Source organism: Pleurodeles waltl, chromosome 7 (assembly GCF_031143425.1).
Source record: "Pleurodeles waltl isolate 20211129_DDA chromosome 7, aPleWal1.hap1.20221129, whole genome shotgun sequence".
In the NCBI taxonomy this organism is placed as follows: Eukaryota; Metazoa; Chordata; class Amphibia; order Caudata; family Salamandridae; genus Pleurodeles; species Pleurodeles waltl.
Genome location: NC_090446.1, coordinates 297457474 through 297475586, shown reverse-complemented (window position 1 = coordinate 297475586; position 18113 = coordinate 297457474). Strand labels below are relative to the sequence as shown.

Below are 18113 nucleotides of genomic sequence, written 5' to 3'. Positions count from 1 at the left end.
GTGTCAATCCAGTAGGGCTGTGCGTTGAAGTTTCGGTTGCGTCGCTGGCGCTGCGTTGATCTGTCGCGAAGTCGGGCTGCTTTGTTCCAGACTCGGCGTGTGGTGAAATTTTCACCGCGAGCAGGCTGTGCGTCATTCTTGGCAGGCGGTGCGTCCAATTTTAACTGCACAAGGATTTCAGCTGCAGGAGAGAAGTCTTTTTGGTCCTGAGACTTCAGGGAACAGGAGGCAAGCTCTATCCAAGCCCTTGGAGAGCACTTCTGCAGCAAAGCAAGAGAGCAGCAAGACAGCAGGGCAACAGCAAGGCAGCAGTCCTCTTCAGAAAGCAGTCAGGTGAGTCCTTTGAGCAGCCAGGCAGTTCTTCTTGTCAGGGTGCAGGTTCTGGTTCAGGTTTCTGCTCCAGGAAGTGTCTGAGGTGGTAGGGCAGAGGCCCTGTTTTTATACCCACATGTGCCTTTGAAGTGGGGGGGACTTCAAAGAGTGGCTTAGAAGTGCACCAGGTCCCCTTTCAGTTCAATCCTGTCTGCAAGGGTCCCAGTAGGGGGTGTGGCAGTCCTTTGTGTGAGAGCAGGCCCTCCACCATCCCAGTCCAGGAAGACCCATTCAAAATGCAGATGTATGCAAGTGAGGCTGAGTATCCTGTGTTTGGGGTGTGTCTGAATGAATGCACAAGGAGCTGTCAACTAAACCCAGCCAGACGTGGATTGTAAGGCAAAGAAAGATTTAAGTGCAGACAAAAGCTCACTTTCTAAAAGTGGCATTTCTAAAATAGTAATATTAAATCCAACTTCACCAGTCAGTAGGATTTTGTATTACCATTCTGGCCATACTAAATATGACCTTCCTACTTCTTTCAGATCAGCAGCTACCACTCAAACAATTTATGAGGGTAGCCCCAATGTTAGCCTATGAAGGGAGCAGGCCTCACAGTGGTGTAAAAACGAATTTAGGAGTTTTACACTACCAGGACATGTAAACTACACAGGTACATGTCCTGCCTTTTACCTACACAGCACCCTGCCCTAGGGGTTACCTAGGGCACACCTTAGGGGTGACTTATATGGAGAAAAGTGGGAGTTTTAGGCTTGGCAAGTACTTTTAAATGCCAAGTCGAATTGGCAGTGAAATTGCACACACAGGCCTTGCAATGGCAGGCCTGAGACGAGGTTAAGGGGCTACTGAAGTGGGTGGCACAATCAGTGCTGCAGGCCCACTAGTAGCGTTTAATCTACAGGCCCTGGGCTCATTTAGTGCACTCTACTAGGGGCTTATAAGTAAATTAAATAGCCCAATTGGGTGTCATCCAATTTTGTCATGTTTGAAGGGAGAGAGCATATGCACTATAGCACTGGTTAGCAGTGGTAAAGTGCGCAGAGCCTAAAAACCAGCAAAAACAGTATCTCAAAAGTGGAGGGAGGTAGGTAAAAAGTTAGGGGTGACCACCCTAAGGCTGTCAGGTCTAAAATGTTTCCCCCCCAGCTGAAAGTGGGGAGAGCTACCCAACCTCCTGGGAGCTCTCATCGCTAAGGCGGAAGTATCTAGAGAGACCATCAGCGATGTGAGTTCTGTCAAGAGTGTCACCATGGTTCCATAGCCCTTGACAAATCTGCGGTAATACCCAGTGAGGCCTAAGAAGGATCTCACGTCTGTTTGGGTTATAGGTGGTTTCCAGGCCTTGATAGTTTCAATCTTGACCTGGAGTGGCTGCACCTTGCCACCACCTACTAGGTGTCCCAAGTACACAACGGAACCCTGCCCAATCTGGCACTTACTGGCCTTGATGGTCAGGACTGCCTGTTGCTGCAGGAAGGTTCCTGCACATAAACAATCACCCCTGCAACACAGGCATCCTTGCACCATGGTGCAAGGGTGCCTGCGTTGGCGCTAGGCAGCTGATTTAGTGCTGGAACTTGGGTAAGCACAGGGAGGCGCTGGATTCTTGAAAATATGGCACATTCCTGCCTTTTAGTAATGATGCAGTTCAGCTCAATAATATTGGTTGTGGTACCACACTGCACCATTTCCTAATAAATGAGGCCCCAGGTAGCTTAGACCAAGACTTGCTTTTGGACTGTTGGGGTAAAGGATTGCTGAAACAGGATGAAGATGTGTTCCTACAATGTGCACATATTCAGATTCCCACTGATTACCTCTTACATAAAATTCCAAAAGACAAAGTCAATCCCTCTGGACATCCAAATGTGTCCACAAAATTAAGCTTATTAGAAAACACCTTTATTTAAATAGCTCACTAACTGTTACCCAATTCTTAAAATCTCCCATTTCATATGTGAAGGACACCAAAGGTTTCTTCTGCAATATATAAGATATAGAATGGGAAAATGATTATGATTTATGAGTCGATTTAGTTGAATAGACTAGATTTATTCATCATTTGTCAGGGTATGCAAAAGATGCATGTGAACTTGGTAATCAATTTCATCAGAACAACATAAACTTCATATTTACTGCTACACTAATTAAAGAGAGGGTTGTGTATTTGGACATTACGGTAGAAATAGTAGGCACTACGGTTAACATCTGTCGAACTAGAAGAGATTGTAGTGCTCAGAAGGAATATACCAGGGCCAAGGAGTAAGAAGCTATTCAACATTGAATTTAAAAATGGAAGTAAGCAAAGTGGTCAACCGGACACAAGATGACCTATTGAGAAATAACCACAATAAATCTAAATTCACAACAGAAAGAAGTAATCAGGATCATTACCCCTTGAAGCACTGATGCTACATGGCTAACAAATTCCATGAGAAAAAACTGTAACATTCTCACAAGCGAGAGATTAGTAGGCAACATTTTACAAATGGAGCTACACATCATATTCAAAACACATCAAGACACCTGGTCACTGAAAAAGAAGAGAACTGGATGTTAGAGATTAAAAAGGGATGCTCTGTTTGTTCTAAGAACAGTATATATTTAGTTGTAAATATATATAAATGTATGTATACATATATATAATCAGTAGGTAATTATAGTTAGGACCTAGTTTCAATAGAATGTGTGCTTTTTGAATTGGTTATATTTTTGGAACCATTTGATGAATCTTCATCCCATAGACTCTTTAGTCACGTCTGCAGCCCGAGCCTCTGGACGGAATTACACCAAATTTGGAAGAAAGGTATCTCTTTTTTTGCAGATGAGCCTTGTTCTTATTTGGTGTAAATTTGTTCAGTAGTTTAGGAGAATTTTAAAAAAATCCCCATTTGTATATATAGGGTCTCGACGACTTTGCGAATACAGACGATCTTGTGCAGAAATCTGATTGACTGCCAGCACTTCAACCTGAAAGTGTTGGCAGCCATATTAAGATTCGGCTTCAGCTGAGTTAAAAAAAAAAGTAAAAAAAAGAAAAAGGGGTGGGGTATCCTTGGAGCAGGGATCCCCCAGCCCCCCCCCCCCCCAGGACTAAAAAGCATTACAAAATTGCAGTGAAAATCTCAACTATGCGAATTTCGCTGCAATTTGTTTTAAAAAAAGAAAGTGCAGTCTCCAGTGCTTGCTGTTATTTTAGCCCTCGTGTGGGCTGGGTCTCAGGGGCATTGTGAAAATATATGAGAGGGGTGCAGGGCCGCAGTTCCTAGGGCTTATGAAAACCCCGGGGATTGCCACCTCCCAAAGGGTTAAGATGTTTAATGAATGCAGGGGGGCCTGCAACGCCCCCCCCCACAGTCCTCGGGGACCACTACCTCCCCGATGCCTAAATAAAATAATGTAGTTATCTGCAGTCCTTGATGTAGGTGTTTGCATCATTGCCTTTTTAGAGTGCAATATCTCATGTCGCGCCTGTGAGGAGTGGGTTCTTTCTTGTCAACTGCTGCTGAGACTCAACCCCACCGCACAATGCCAAAGGCTGTGCACGGGATGTGTAGTTATAGGGGGTTGGTGCGAAGCTTGGCTGCAGCCATCCCCTGTCTTGCATGGCCGAAAAGTATTTACAATTACTTTACGTTAAAAAAAAACAAAAAATTCTCTGAAAAAATCAAAGGTTACAGGGGCATTATAGTTAGGAAATAGAATTAAAAAAACATTGAAATTCACTTAAAAAAACAAAAGGTTACAGGAATGTCATAGTTATGCTCACATTTTATACATAAAAAAACATAGAATTCATGTTATCTAAAGTAACTATAGCTCGTGCCCTAAGACAACTATAACTCGTGCCCGCACCATGCACTGCTAAGTTCCCCACAAATTACGTCACTCAGGACATCTTTGATAGCATCATTGATAAATCAATGTAATACTTGCAGCAACATTTTTGACAAAAAAACTTTGCATGGTGAGGGTGCGAGTTATAGTTACTTTAGGGCACGAGTTACTTGAGGTTACTATAACTATAACTGGTGAATTTCTATGGTTTCGTACATTTAAAATGTGAGCCTAACTATAACTTCCCTGTAACCTTTGATTTTTTAAGTGAATATATGTATATATATATATATATATATATATATATATATATATATATGTGTGTGTGTGTAAAAAACTAGGCCCATATTTATACTTTTTTTGCATATTTTGTAAGTTTGCCCTGCTTTTGCGTCACAAAATGACTCAAATGCAGCGCAAAGAAAGTATAAATATGGGCCCTAGTTTCCATGGGAAAAGCGTTTTTTGTTTTGACAATAAGTTTGCCACAGTTTGACGAATCTTCATGACATTTTTAAACCTAGCTTGCACTCACTTCAGCTGCTGTCTAGAATGTTTCTGTGTTATTCATCAAGAAGGGGCAGAGAAAAAAGGGGGGTCCCAAAACGCATTTTCCTCCATGCAATTTTCCATAGAGATTTTGATCACAACTACAGCCAGAACTGCTGGATGGAATACAACAAATCTGGCACAAAGCTAGCTCTTAGTCCTGAAAGCGTGCTTTTGGTGTAAATCTGTTCAGTTGTTTTAGTGTTATTAAAGCAAAAGAAATTTGTTTATCTAGCGACGGGGATCCTCCAGGGATCCGGGAGAAAAGCAAGGACCTGACTGGCTGACAGCAACCTGCCAAAAATGTTGTGGCCACCATTGTATTCCCCGCACCGGCTGAGGGGTTGGAAAGAGAAAGGTAAAAACATCTAAGGGGTCAGGATACAGGTATCCTTACATCACATGACACATGGAGGGGTCCTCTGGGCAAAAAGTTGTCAATTATTTTTTAACATTCATCTGATCCATGAGTCCACTGTGGTCTTGTGAAGGATCTGGGGATCCGAAAAACAAAATAGAAAAAAATACCTAGCATCACACCAAAACCCTGGGTTTGAGTGCATCCAAAGGCCATGTGCAATGATGGTTGTATTAACATGTGCATTAAAAAATATATAAATTCTCTATAAAAAACAAAGGTTGCAGGTACGTTATAGTTATGTTGATGTTTTACCCGAACCACAGAAAGCCAACAGTCATGGTTATCCTTATCAGGAGAAACTATAATTTGTGCCGGAAAGTAACTTTGTGCAACGAGTCAATGCACAGGGGGTTACTCCATCATAAATGTGACGGAGTTCCCTTCTGCCTTATTACAATTCTATAATATCCTATGGAGATTGTAACATGGCGGACGGGATATTCGTCACATTTGTGACGGAGTAACCGGTTCACCGAACTCTAAATCAGGACCATAGTTTCTTAACATAAGTATAATTATGACACTAACTGCTGAATTTCTGTGGTTTGGTGTGGGTAGAACATCAACCAACAGGAACACACATACCATGCAGCTTCATACTTCAAACAAAAAACACAGTAACAACATAGAATTATTTAAATACTTTCAATAGACAGGATAGAAAGTAGTTTTGTAGGTGATGTCAGGATTAAAGTTATCAGGGCCGTGGAATAAAATTAATAAAATTAAAAAAATAAATATATACACACACCAGGATCTCAGACTGGCTCAGTATGGGGAAGAATTTGCAGTGCACATGTAGACATATTTATCCTGACAGTCACTTTAAGTTTTAATTTTAAGAATGCCTTTATATCTATTGATAATTAAACTTTTCTTTCGAAGGGGTTGGAGAATAGCTGGAACATTATGACTCAAAATAATACATGAAGGGATAAGCATATAAGTGAATTTCTGATATAATATGCAATTGAGTAAAGACCTTAGTGAAGAACCAGCACTACTTAAGGTCTGACATTAATTTGAATGCCATTGTATACAAAGATGGCCCGTCTGGGCTTCGTACTGTAGCATTTGTTATAGGTTAGCCCACGGAGGCATGAATGATGAATTACATTCCAATGATGCATGCCTGAAGAAGCAAACAACATCCTAATATGATCACAACCACTTTAATATGATTATGCGTAGATGGGTGCCCACTGAGACTCTATGAAGTGTTATATATATTTTTTTAAGTATGCATCCCATATCAATCAAATAACACTGAACACCATGGACCCACATTGATTTATGTGTACAGACTTTGCATGACTTGTTGTCCTTGACTGTGACAGGCAGATGAAGTGCATTTTTTATGTCTATACGCAATGCAGCTCCAGAGTTCTTGTTGAGGTGTTCCCTTGTAGAGCACTGAAATACCTAACTGTGTAAGTGATCAAGGCTCGAATCGACCAGAAACAAGTCTTCGTTTGCAGCCGTCTTCACAATAAATCACTATGTCACACCAGTGCATGCTTCATTGTTTATCTGCTGGAGTTGATTCATATTGCGTGGGGATCCACACTTGTGAACGTAGCTCGCACCTCACCAGGGCGCTAACGATCTGTGTGACAAGTTTTGTTTGGAATATTTATCAAATTGTTAGCTCACAGTATTGTTGAAAATAACTTTTTGTTTTCTTAATAACTTTGGTGTTGTTCGACATATCTGCAGGAAACGTTTGAAAAAAAGCTTTATCCAATTTGGTTTCACAATTACAATTTGTGTGCAGATTTGTCAGTAAAGGGACAATAAAAAAGGAGGTAGGGGTACAAAAAGTGACACCTCCCATTTTAACTCCAATGGAAAGCTTTTGATGGAGCTACAGAAAAAAATGGCTGACCCAAATTACACAAAACCGGGCATGACAGTAGAACTTTATTCGAAGAAGTGCCTTTGCTTTGTTTGGTGTAAACGGTGTTAACTGTTCAATAGAGAAATCAGTGTTACAAAAGCAGGTGTTGTGGGAACTATATTGGCCTGACCTTTAAATAAGTTAAAGATAACTGGACTGTTATTATAAGGATGGTCCCTGTTTCAGGGTTTGTGATCTCATCTGACAAAAGAGATTTTTCTTCTCTTGTCCATTGTGGGTCAAGGCCCAAACAGATCTGACTGGCTGGCCGCAACTGCAAGACAAATGTAACAAACACTATTACAGAGCATGGGACTTAGTCACCTCATTCTGAACTGACATGACATTCTCTGACACCCAGGGTAAGTTGGGTTGCCCAAATGGGCTTCACTAGGTTTAAAAAATAAAAATAATGGTTGTTATCAAAGGGTACACAGATACCAAGGCTAAGTTTGAGGTTCTCAGTGAGGACCCATAAGTTCGCAAAGCCTGGCTTTGTATCTGTTAACGCTTCTAGATTTGCAGACACCTTGTTGGGCATCCTGTGGATCCTGCATAGGGTTTGCAAAGTTTCACAAAGACCAACAAACTCCGTTTTAGGGTCGAGCCTGTGAAAGCATGTGCTAGCACATTCGTCTCACATAGGAGGCGCTGTTGTGTTCAGTATGGAGCTTGGTACCCGCCTGTTGCTCATCTTTTGTTGGTTTCCTTGCCACTCTTCCTTAAAGCCTCGTAATTCGTCAAGGCATATCTAGCATCATTTCCGTTCCTCTGTGAGGAGCAGGGATCAAGCACTAATTGATTCAACTTAATTAGTGCCTGTCCGCTGCTCACTACGTGATCCAGGTACTATTTTGTTCTAACTTCCAGTGCCCAGCAAACAGAAGGCCTGTGACTGGCAAAAACGTGGCCAGCAGGACAAACAAAATTGCAAAGTTTTATTTTATAGAGCTAACTTTATTTTATTTTGCAGGCTCTGTTGTCAGTAGATGACAATTAACTAGTTTGAAATATGCGAGACCCATTGCACTGCAAATGCTTCAATACATTTTTATGAGAAACAATAATTTAAAAAAAGGATAGGGGCCACCCCTTGAGGCTACTCCTTGCTGCCAAATGCCAAAGTCTGTGCTCAGCAGGCATTGGCTGCCTGCAGCAGGTTTGGCACAACATCCACTTTCCACTGTGTAAGGCTGTAAACAAGACCCACCAGCCAAGCTCTGAACCACATGGATGGAGACCAAACTCTGCAACAAACCATAGTGGCACATAGGTGAAAAGTATTCTTCCCAGAAAGTGGATGCAGTGCATAATCCAAACTTCAGAAACGCACTGAAAAAAAGCCAAAGTTTAAGTGAAGTTAAGGTCATCTTTGGTTATAAGTCCTTAACCCCTATTTGAAAAACCTCATAAATTCAATGAAAAAAACACAGTTAAACTGAAGTTATGGTCCAAACAAAACTGAAAGACATTGAAATTTGACATTTAAAGCCCTCTCATATACGTCACTCATAGCATTTTAAGGGAACATTGATGATTTCTCAAATAACTTAATTGATGACATCACTGAAGGCATCATCCATACTACTGTTCATATTAGTTTAAATTTTTCTAATGATATAACGGATGATTGCTTGATATTTAAACTATACTTTTTTTAAAGATTCCTTTATTAGTCTTTTTGGCATGCAATACCTGCCCTTTGGGCATAACATACTTGTACCTTCAATGCACTTATATTTATAGAGCATTCTGGCAATTATGACCTTTACATTGGGTTCTAATAATGAATTAACTCAAACTGGTAACAGTTGCAGGTTTTTCACACATCTCCAAGAGTTGCCATTTGGCAATATTTGGGAATCGATTCTATTTGCATGTATTTTCCTTGTTAATTTTATTTTTCCTCCCAGTAGGTCCCCATTCACAATGTTTACAGTCTCTATAGTCTCTATTTGTTATTTGCTCCTCCTCTATCCTGTCCTTACACACCCCCTGTCCTACTCCAAATTGTCATGTAGTTAAGTTTACGGTGCATTTTCCTCCCTTTCCCTGTGTCCTCCCCCCCCACTCCATTGGCTCATTTTCTCCATGAGTGCTGCCCAGACCTCTAGATCCCCCTCTAGTTTGTCATCTGTGCGAGTATGTTTCATATTTACCTCCTCCGCTAGGGCTCATTCTACCACATCCATGTGCCACAACCCAATAAATGGTGTTGTCACACCCAGCCAACTAATGGCTACCCTTCCATTTGTAAATACCAGAGCTAATTGCAGAAACTTCCATCTCATGTTGCCTTCATTGGGCATCTTGACAATCCCCAGTAATCACACCTTTGGGGATACCTCCTGTACAATCGCCGTCACTTCTCTCAGTCTTTCTGTCACCTGCTGCTCCTATTAATGGACTGCCTGACATTCCCGTGCCATATGTAGGAATGTGGACCCATCTACACTGCACCTGGGGTAGTGGGCTCCTCGACCCACATACATTCTGCTAAGTTTGATTGGTGTTCAGTATTTGCGGTGTAGGTAATGAAAGTGAGTCAATTTAAATTGTGCATTGCAGGTCACCTTCTTGACTAGTTTGCATGCTGCGGTACAGTCTGAATCTGAAAGGGGTTCTGTCAAGTCTCCCTCACATGCCCATCTAGCAGGTAGCTCCTTCCACACCCTATACTCCTGCAGCAACTTATGCAGATTTGTCACCATACGTCTTGTTGCTCTAGCTGTTAACCATTATAGCAATGTAGATGTAAGCTAAGGAGAGTCCGGGAAGACTGTCCAGATTTCTCGTGCAGTATGCATTAGTTTAGCATTTTGAAGGAATTGTCCCCCTCTGACCCTGAACGCTGCTTCTGCTTCCTCAAACGTCAAAAACACCTCCCCCGGGCACAAGTCCCCAAGCATTATACAGCCTCCTTCCCACTATCTGAGCATGGTCGCGTCCTGATCTAGGCGGCAGAACGGGAGCAGGTTCCATATGTCCAGGTCCCAGGCAAAGGGCGGCCTTTTAAACACTCTTGTAGTCACTAGTTACCATATCTCCTCAGTCTGTCATACCAAGTATGGGGTATCTGGTGGAACCCATATTCCATGCATGAGAAACTCCGTTATGAAGTGCGTTACATATGTACCCCTTAAGAGTTGTGTCTCCCTTAAGAGTTGCATCTCCTCACTGTCATCCCCCGATGCTATTGCAATTTGGAGGCATAATAATAGAATTCCAGATCTGGGAGACCTAGGCCCCGTTTCTGCAGTTGAGAGAGTGCCACCCTACTTCTCTTTCCCACCCAGATGAGTAATGTCATAAGACTGTCCAGCTTCCAAAATAGACTGCAGGGCAGGGTGCACAACAAGTTCTGAAAGGTATATAAGCCCCTGGGAAAGAACGCCATTTTAGCCATGGCCACTCTCCCCATTGTGGAGAGCAGCATTGTGATCCAGAATCGGATCGGCCTCGTAAGCCCAGTCACTAATGGGTCTATATAGAAGTGCTGTTTACCTTCCAATCTGTGACTTACCATGATAGCGACGTACCTAAAGGACGATGGTTCTCAACGGAGGCCCAGTGGCGCCAGTACGTGATGTTTAAATTATATTTAATATGAGAAAAATCTTTTTTGTAATTAGTTGTTTTTGAGTTACTATTTTGTGTTAGTACTGAATAGAGTTTTATTATTTATGTAGGTTATTTTGCAATATAATGTCTGATCTCTTATTCTGTAATAATAGTTGAATGTTTTTATATTCGTTTTTATGTGGATATATTGTACTGGAGGACGACTTCTGGCTCAAATTACTTCATAATTCAAGGAAGGCTAATTCAAGGGCCTTTTGGACAACAGTGAATAGAATCGTCCGGCAGGTAAGAATAATAAACTTTACCTCAGTCCCAGAAGGAAAATGGGTGGAATACCTTGCCAACATTTTCTTTAAACCACCCTCATCTGAAGTAAATCAGCCTCAAAGGGAGTCAATAAAACTCACAGACGTCAGTCAGAGCGGGACTGGGTTTAGCGCCAAGAACGTCGCCCTAGCCATCAGGAAGGGTCGCAAGGACGGGGCCCCTGGTCCTAATGGTCTTTCGCAAGCAGTCTTCAAGGCTGACCCTGAATATTGGTCAACAACACTGTCAATCCTGTATACTGAAGTTGAGTGTAACACAATCATTCCAGAAAGTTGGAGAGGATCCATCATTAACCCAATATACAAGGGGGGTTGTAGAGCAAACCCAGACAGTTACAGACTGATAGCGTTAATTGACAGCGAGGCCAAATACTTCGCCACCTTAGTCCTGGCCGACCTGCTCAATTGGTCAAACTCAAATAACCTGATTCCTTTGAATCAAACTAGTTTTAGGAAGGGATATGGTACAGTCATTAACATTCTTACACTAGGAGACATTGCCAACTGAGCAAAATGCTTAAAGAAAAAACTATATTTTTGTTTCGTGGGCTTCAAAAGTGCTTTTGACCGAGTCGATAGGGCACTTCTCTGGAGCAAATTGCGAAGGGGGGGCCTGCAAGAGCATACTCTCAGATGCATAGAAATGCTATACGTTAAAACTTGGGTACAGGTCAAGGTAGCAGATGGCTCAAACATTTCTAGGAGGATACTGACAAATAGTGGACTAAAACAGGGCTGTGTTTTGGCCCCGCACCTCTTTAACCTTTTCACAGCAGATCTCTCCTTGAAGCTGGATGCAACCAACTTGCACTCTCCAAGGATGGGAAGTTTGACCCTATCACACCTTTCATACGCTGACGATATTGTTCTGCTAAGCCACACGAAAATAGGGCTGCAGCGGTTGGTCACTACTTTAGGTGAATACGCAATGACAAACAAATTAGAAGTTAACACCTCAAAGACCAAAACCATGTCCATGGGTTGTCTCTGAATCTAGTTAACAATATAAAGTTGAATGGCATTACCCTTGAAACAACTCACTGCTATAAATACCTTGGCATCATTATCGATAACAAGGCCAATCTCGCTCCGCAGAAGCACTACATTGCACAGAAGTGCAAAGCTTTAACGTTAGCTTTCTGTACCCTAGCAAAAAGATTAAAAGGCCCATCGTAAAAACAGTTACTGTCTGTTATGTCGGCCAAATTCCTCCCAGCCACTACATATGGAAGCAAAGCTTTATATGGGAAAGACGCCCTGCTACTGGACCAACAACAAATAAAAATTTATAAGCAGGCCTTTAAACTTCCTGGCTCCGCTTCTCCGGCACAGGTCAGGCTAGAATTTGGCCTAATACAACAGCAGTTGGGCAGGAAAGCGCATACAATAAAGTCCTGGTACAAAATAAGAAAAAATATGACCAGCCCTCTAGTCATGGCTTTATGGTATTCAGTGAGCAACAATCCAAAATCAGTATATAAAAGGTATCTGTATAATTCTCTGCAAGAGACAGAAATGATGCACCTGTGGGACTCCAACATCTCATATCCACTGTTGTTTCGAGCACTAAAAAAGGAAATGGGATTGCAGTCCTTTCTAGCTGATAAATCTAAACTTGCACAACGCTCGCACGCCTGGCTTCTTATGCACACTTATACCACCTTGGCGCCATCACAATATCTGATTTCAACTTTCACACTACATATCAAGCATCGTTTGCTGGCTCTTCTTCTAGGCGTTCTACCATCCAGAGCGGACCAACCGTCTTGGAAGAATGGAGGAGAATCTTCCTGTAGGTTATGTAAAGGTTCCAAAGAAGACATGGTCCATCTGATTTGTATTTGCACGCCTTAACGGAAGCACAACGACAACTGTTAAAACCAGTCTTCGAGAGGAATGGGACTCGTTCCTGTCGGCCAGCAGTGATGTCAATGTTTGACCCTCACGATCCGCAGTCAATCTGCAGATTCATCAAATTTCTGACTGTCCACGCCACAAGCGTAAACTTAATATTTAGGACACACCTTAGCTGACAGTTGGCTCACTTTTAAGTGTTCATTTATTTTATTAGTCGCGTATTAAAGTTTTGTCAATGTTATAGCACGTGGAAGGACACATTTTAAGACGACTCAGTTAAAAAAGGAAAAGAGAAGCCCGTAGGCACAACAGCAGGTTCTTAGGCTGTACACACTGAGTTAGCATGTAACATCAACTGCGCCACGGGCATCAAGTGTCTGCAAAGTTAGTTTAATGGTCACTCCGCCCCTCGACTGTTTTAGAATTGCAAGCTGTCAAAAATCATTAAAAATATATATATATATCTTGGCACATCGCACTTTAGTTGTATATTTATTTCAAAGATTTTATAGCATTTTCTCCTTTTGCTTGTCCTTCTTTTATAGAATTTTATATATTGTATACAATGCATTGATTGTTATGGCTTTCATTAACTAAACAATAAAGATTACTACTACTGTACTGTGTGCCATTGTTGACATAGATAGGGAAATGGGGTTGTGACTCTACATTTGTTTTTATATGGTGATGCACATTTTATAATGTGTTACTCCCTGATGAGAGTATGTGAGTACATGCGTTCATGCTTGTTATTGTCAAATTGCTAGTACATTTGCTTTTGTGTTTGTATTCATCAGTTGATGTGTTACTTTGTGATTATGGTGGAATGTTCAGCTTACATGGTTTCTAAATTTAAGAAGGTGCGTTGTACCATGGTGTAGTCATCATTGATTTCATCAATAAAGTAATTTAACATTTCATGATTGACATCATATGTGAGGTCATTAACAGTGCATGACGGGGTGTGACTTATAGTTAGTATACTTAAACATAACTGGTGAATTTCAGAGGCGTTTAGGTTATGTTTTGTTTCCAGTGAATATTAGATAGATAGATAGATAGATATATAGATAGATTACGGAGCAGATATTTTTCCCAATGGCCATAATTCATTCATTCCTGGATTACACTGTCTGCCCCACTTGTGTAAACATTCAAATTTACAAAACCCTCTTTAGTAGCAGTTCCACTGAGGTAATTCTGTGTTTTAATTCTTTATTTATTTCTTCATTTCTCAAAGTTTCTGTGCATGTGTGTAGATTATACATCCATAAAACCAACTCGTGTTTTGAGAAGTCAGTCTTTTCTTCAGAGCTTGTTGACAGATATGTCTTAAATTATTTTGTTTTACTCCCAAAGATCATTCTGAGATGTAAACGAGACGTGCCATCTTTTCGATTGCTGCTATCCTAATTCAGTCCTATCTCAGTCCATTCAAAGAAACTTCCAACAGTGGTACCTACATAGAATGATCTGCTTGAGAAGCATCAGCATTCGTTAACCATATCATCAGTATCCTAACACAAGGAAAAGCAAGAGACGTATGTTAGAACATTCGGTAAGGATTAGAAGACTGACGGCTTCTGCCAAGCATTAAAATTGAATGTCTTTTTCAATTCTCAAGTTCCTCACCGGTGCTCCGAAGCATTGACTGTTGCCAGGGCACTTCACAAAACAATAAAACAAGAAAAAGACATTTAAAATATGTGTTTTTGAAGTCAGTAAGATAATGGATTTTTCATGTTTATGATTTTAATTTTCCTTTTTTATCCCTCCATTACAGGCATCTGATTGCCAGTAGTCCATGTGAAACGAAAAGCCTGTCTCAGTTTTTTTCATGGGAGAGCGTATCACGATCACTAAAAGCTAAATACATTAGCATTACTGACGACCATATCACTATGGAATGTTTGTATACTTGCACATTGAAGCCTGTAATATCCCCATCTATTGCTACATTTAATCACCTAAGAACTATGGCATGGGCAATCAGGCATGGCCCCAGTTCTACTTCCAAATGATAGGGGAACACACATTTTTCATTTTAACAAGTTTTTATTGTTTTACCAGAAACAAAAGAAAAAAACATGAAGCAATCAGAAGTACAATTAGTATCATATAACGTTTGTAGGATGGTCTGATGTGAAAGGCATACCCTCTATAATGAGTTGGATTAATGAAGCATACGGATATACATTTTCCAACATTAAAATGTAGAATGTGTGCAGGTCTTCTCATTCATTTACATTCCATGCGCAGAGAATATTTTAGCGCAGAGAATATTTTAGCGTACCAGAGTGCTACACATATCCGTATTTTCTTTGTATTGTTTCAAAATTCAATTAAAGAACCATTTGTCCCAATGGTTAATTGCTATTAGAAACAATTGTAAGTTCGTTTTATAAGCCATCTTCAGCACAATTTGCAAACACCTTGAGGAAGGCAATTCATCATGAAAAATATACCCTCCACCCGCCTGGTTGAACATTTGACATCTGAAGGTCCTTGATGCCTCCCTCAAGTGGAGCTGTAGCTGAAGGTTAACTGAAGGGAACAGTGCTCCACAGCTATTTAGGGCATGTACCACGGTCCTATTTGATAACATCTGTAGGCACTACAGTAAATAGAGCATCAGAATTATGACTGCTATTTTGTGATTGCCTTAAGTCAAACAGCAAGGTCAACATGAAAAGTCATTATAAAGCAGAGAGGATCACAGCAAGCAGTAGTCATGGAAGAGGAACTTCAGAAAGAAGGTTGCCCCCACCCTTAAAAGAGACATACAAATATACAGCTAATTGAGAAGATGACCTGGAGGTTTATTCCAAAATTTAGATCCAATAACAGAGACTCTTTGTCACAGCAAGATTTATATTAAGTTGTTGGGACTGAGAAATGCATCCCATCAGCTGATTACAATGATCTAAGCGGCACTTATTTGACAATTTTTTTATTTAAATTTCAAGTAGCAATTACTTCCACACATTAATAAACTAAGGTCAATTACTTAAAACTGACGGTGGCTTTAACTGACAGCCAGTGGCATGTTTCAAAAAAGCAAGCCCACAGACATTTTTTTGCCTGCTGTAATTGGGTTGCTTGGTCCTGTGGGAATCCGCAAAACAGGGAGTTGCCATTGTCGGTATTCCTTATACTGACACCATCCCACACTTCCAATCTGCATGCAGTTCTTTACTGTAGAATGTTCACCCTTGGGGTCGAAGTTTTTTTTTGAGACACAGGGGCTGATGCTTCCTTTAGTTTTCAAAGTAGCAAAGTTTAATGTGTACAGGTGGTTGCCCTGGCATTCATTTTTAGTGATGGGGTCTTATTTTTATCATCAAACTTTGACTCATAGCAAGTGAAACAAAGAAAAAAGGAGAAGACAGGAAAACAGAAGCAAAGGGAGAAAGAACTGCACAAGCCAAATAAACAGCAGTAGAGGCTGACATGAGGGGAAACCAAGGGTAAGAAGCCTTGTACTCAACGACAATAGCATACAGTAGCACTGGTGCGGGCTCCTATGAACAGTTTGGTCCTGAGCACTTAAGATTTTTAAAAAATAAATTAGCAACTGAGAGGGAGCCTTTCAATGGCTGGCTAGAAGCTGCATGAAACTTTCACCTATCTGTAACAAGAAAAACAGAGCTCAGGAGTGAGGGTGAATGTGTGTATGTGATGTGTGTGTCAAAGTGAGATAGATTGATGTGGTTTCTTTACTTACACTGGCGTGCACTATTTAGCCTAAAGGCTACTCTGTCACTCATTACTGCACCAACTGCTAGCTTATTTGGAGCAGCGCAAAGTGAGCGAGCAGTGTGTGGTGAATAAAAGCTATGAAGTCCACGGCATAAACAAGCTTGAAACATAGCTTTATTACCAGCGCGACCTAGCGTCCAGCCACTCCGGAGAGACAAGGTTCAACTGCCAACTCCCGAATGTTTAGACGCTTGCGTTCGCAGGAACGCGTTAAGAACACACACATAACATTATCCTCTTCCCTTCACATTAAATAACTAATAAAGGATGCTAAGAATACTTATATTGTAATTATAAAAAGAGAACACATAAAAAAAACAGAGAACATCTAAGGCAAACCAGTTGTTACATCATTATATAATCCTTCAAATAATTAGGACATTTCCGAGTCCTCATCGGTTGTTCACGAACAGCAACATTTGTTTGATTCTCCCTCTCTTGATTTGCACTGGTACCTTGTGACTCACACCCCTCAGCTTCATGACCAGAACCATGCCTTACACCAGAAGTAGACACTCCCTCTCCTCCCCAGAAGAAAGAGCTAGAACATTCTTCCTCCACCCGACTTAAATCACACTCACCACCCCTCTGGTACAAGGCTACATTCCTCACATTCCACTTCTCTCCTCCTTCGATCTCAACATGAAATTTTCCCACCTTCCTCACACAAAACGGGCCCCTAAATTTAGAAACACCCCCCTTCAGTCTACCAGACTTGACTTTGACCCAATCTCCAACCCTCAATCCATGCTTGTGCTGAGAGGGTACAGAAGTCTTGCATCCACCAGATACAACCCACTCTTGAAGCCAAGAAGGAATCAATTTAGTCCCCACCAATCGTCCCCTCATCACTCGAAAAGGAGAGCTACCAGTAGCATTATGAATCGTGGAACGATAAGCTCGTACAACATCAATTATCATTTTCCGCACACAACAATGATTAGCCAGAGCTAGTTGTATAGTACCCTTGATTAACCTGTTGATTCTTTCAACTATTCCATTACCCTGTGGATAATATAGGGACGTCCTGGTATGACGCACTCCACAATTCTTCAAAAATAAACACATCTCATTTGAAGTCAATTGAGTGCCATTGTCTGTGATAAGAACCGTGGGAATACCTTCCTCCATAAAAATATCCTCCAAAACCTTTATGGTTGTGGTCGTGGTGATATCACGTACAAATCTAACCACTAACATCTATCACCACCACTGCGAAACGCATTTGAAGCGGAAGTTCCAATAGTGGACCGATAAAATCCAAACAAATTGTGTGCCAAGGTTTCCCTGGATCTTCAATATGCCCTTCCACCCTGCCCACACCAACTTTCAACCTTTTTTCACTCTCCTTACACAGCCTACACTGCTCCACCCAACACTTAACCTGACCATCTTAGCCTGGCCACCAAAAAAACTCCTTCAACCTCCTATTTGTCATTCCCTGACCCAAGGGACCCTCATGAGCCAGAGAAAATAATTTAAACCTCAACCCAATTGGTGGAATAAAACGCTCACCCCGCATCAATACACTCTCCCCACAAAACGACAATTC

General features: G+C 41.2%; 1 protein-coding gene across 1 annotated transcript in view; it reads right to left on the bottom strand.

The window, feature by feature from the left end:
* The window catches only part of DLGAP4 (DLG associated protein 4), a 1552488-nt gene that overhangs the window by 1207623 nt on the left and 326752 nt on the right, over positions 1–18113 (bottom strand). The gene's annotated exons all lie outside the window — the stretch shown is intronic.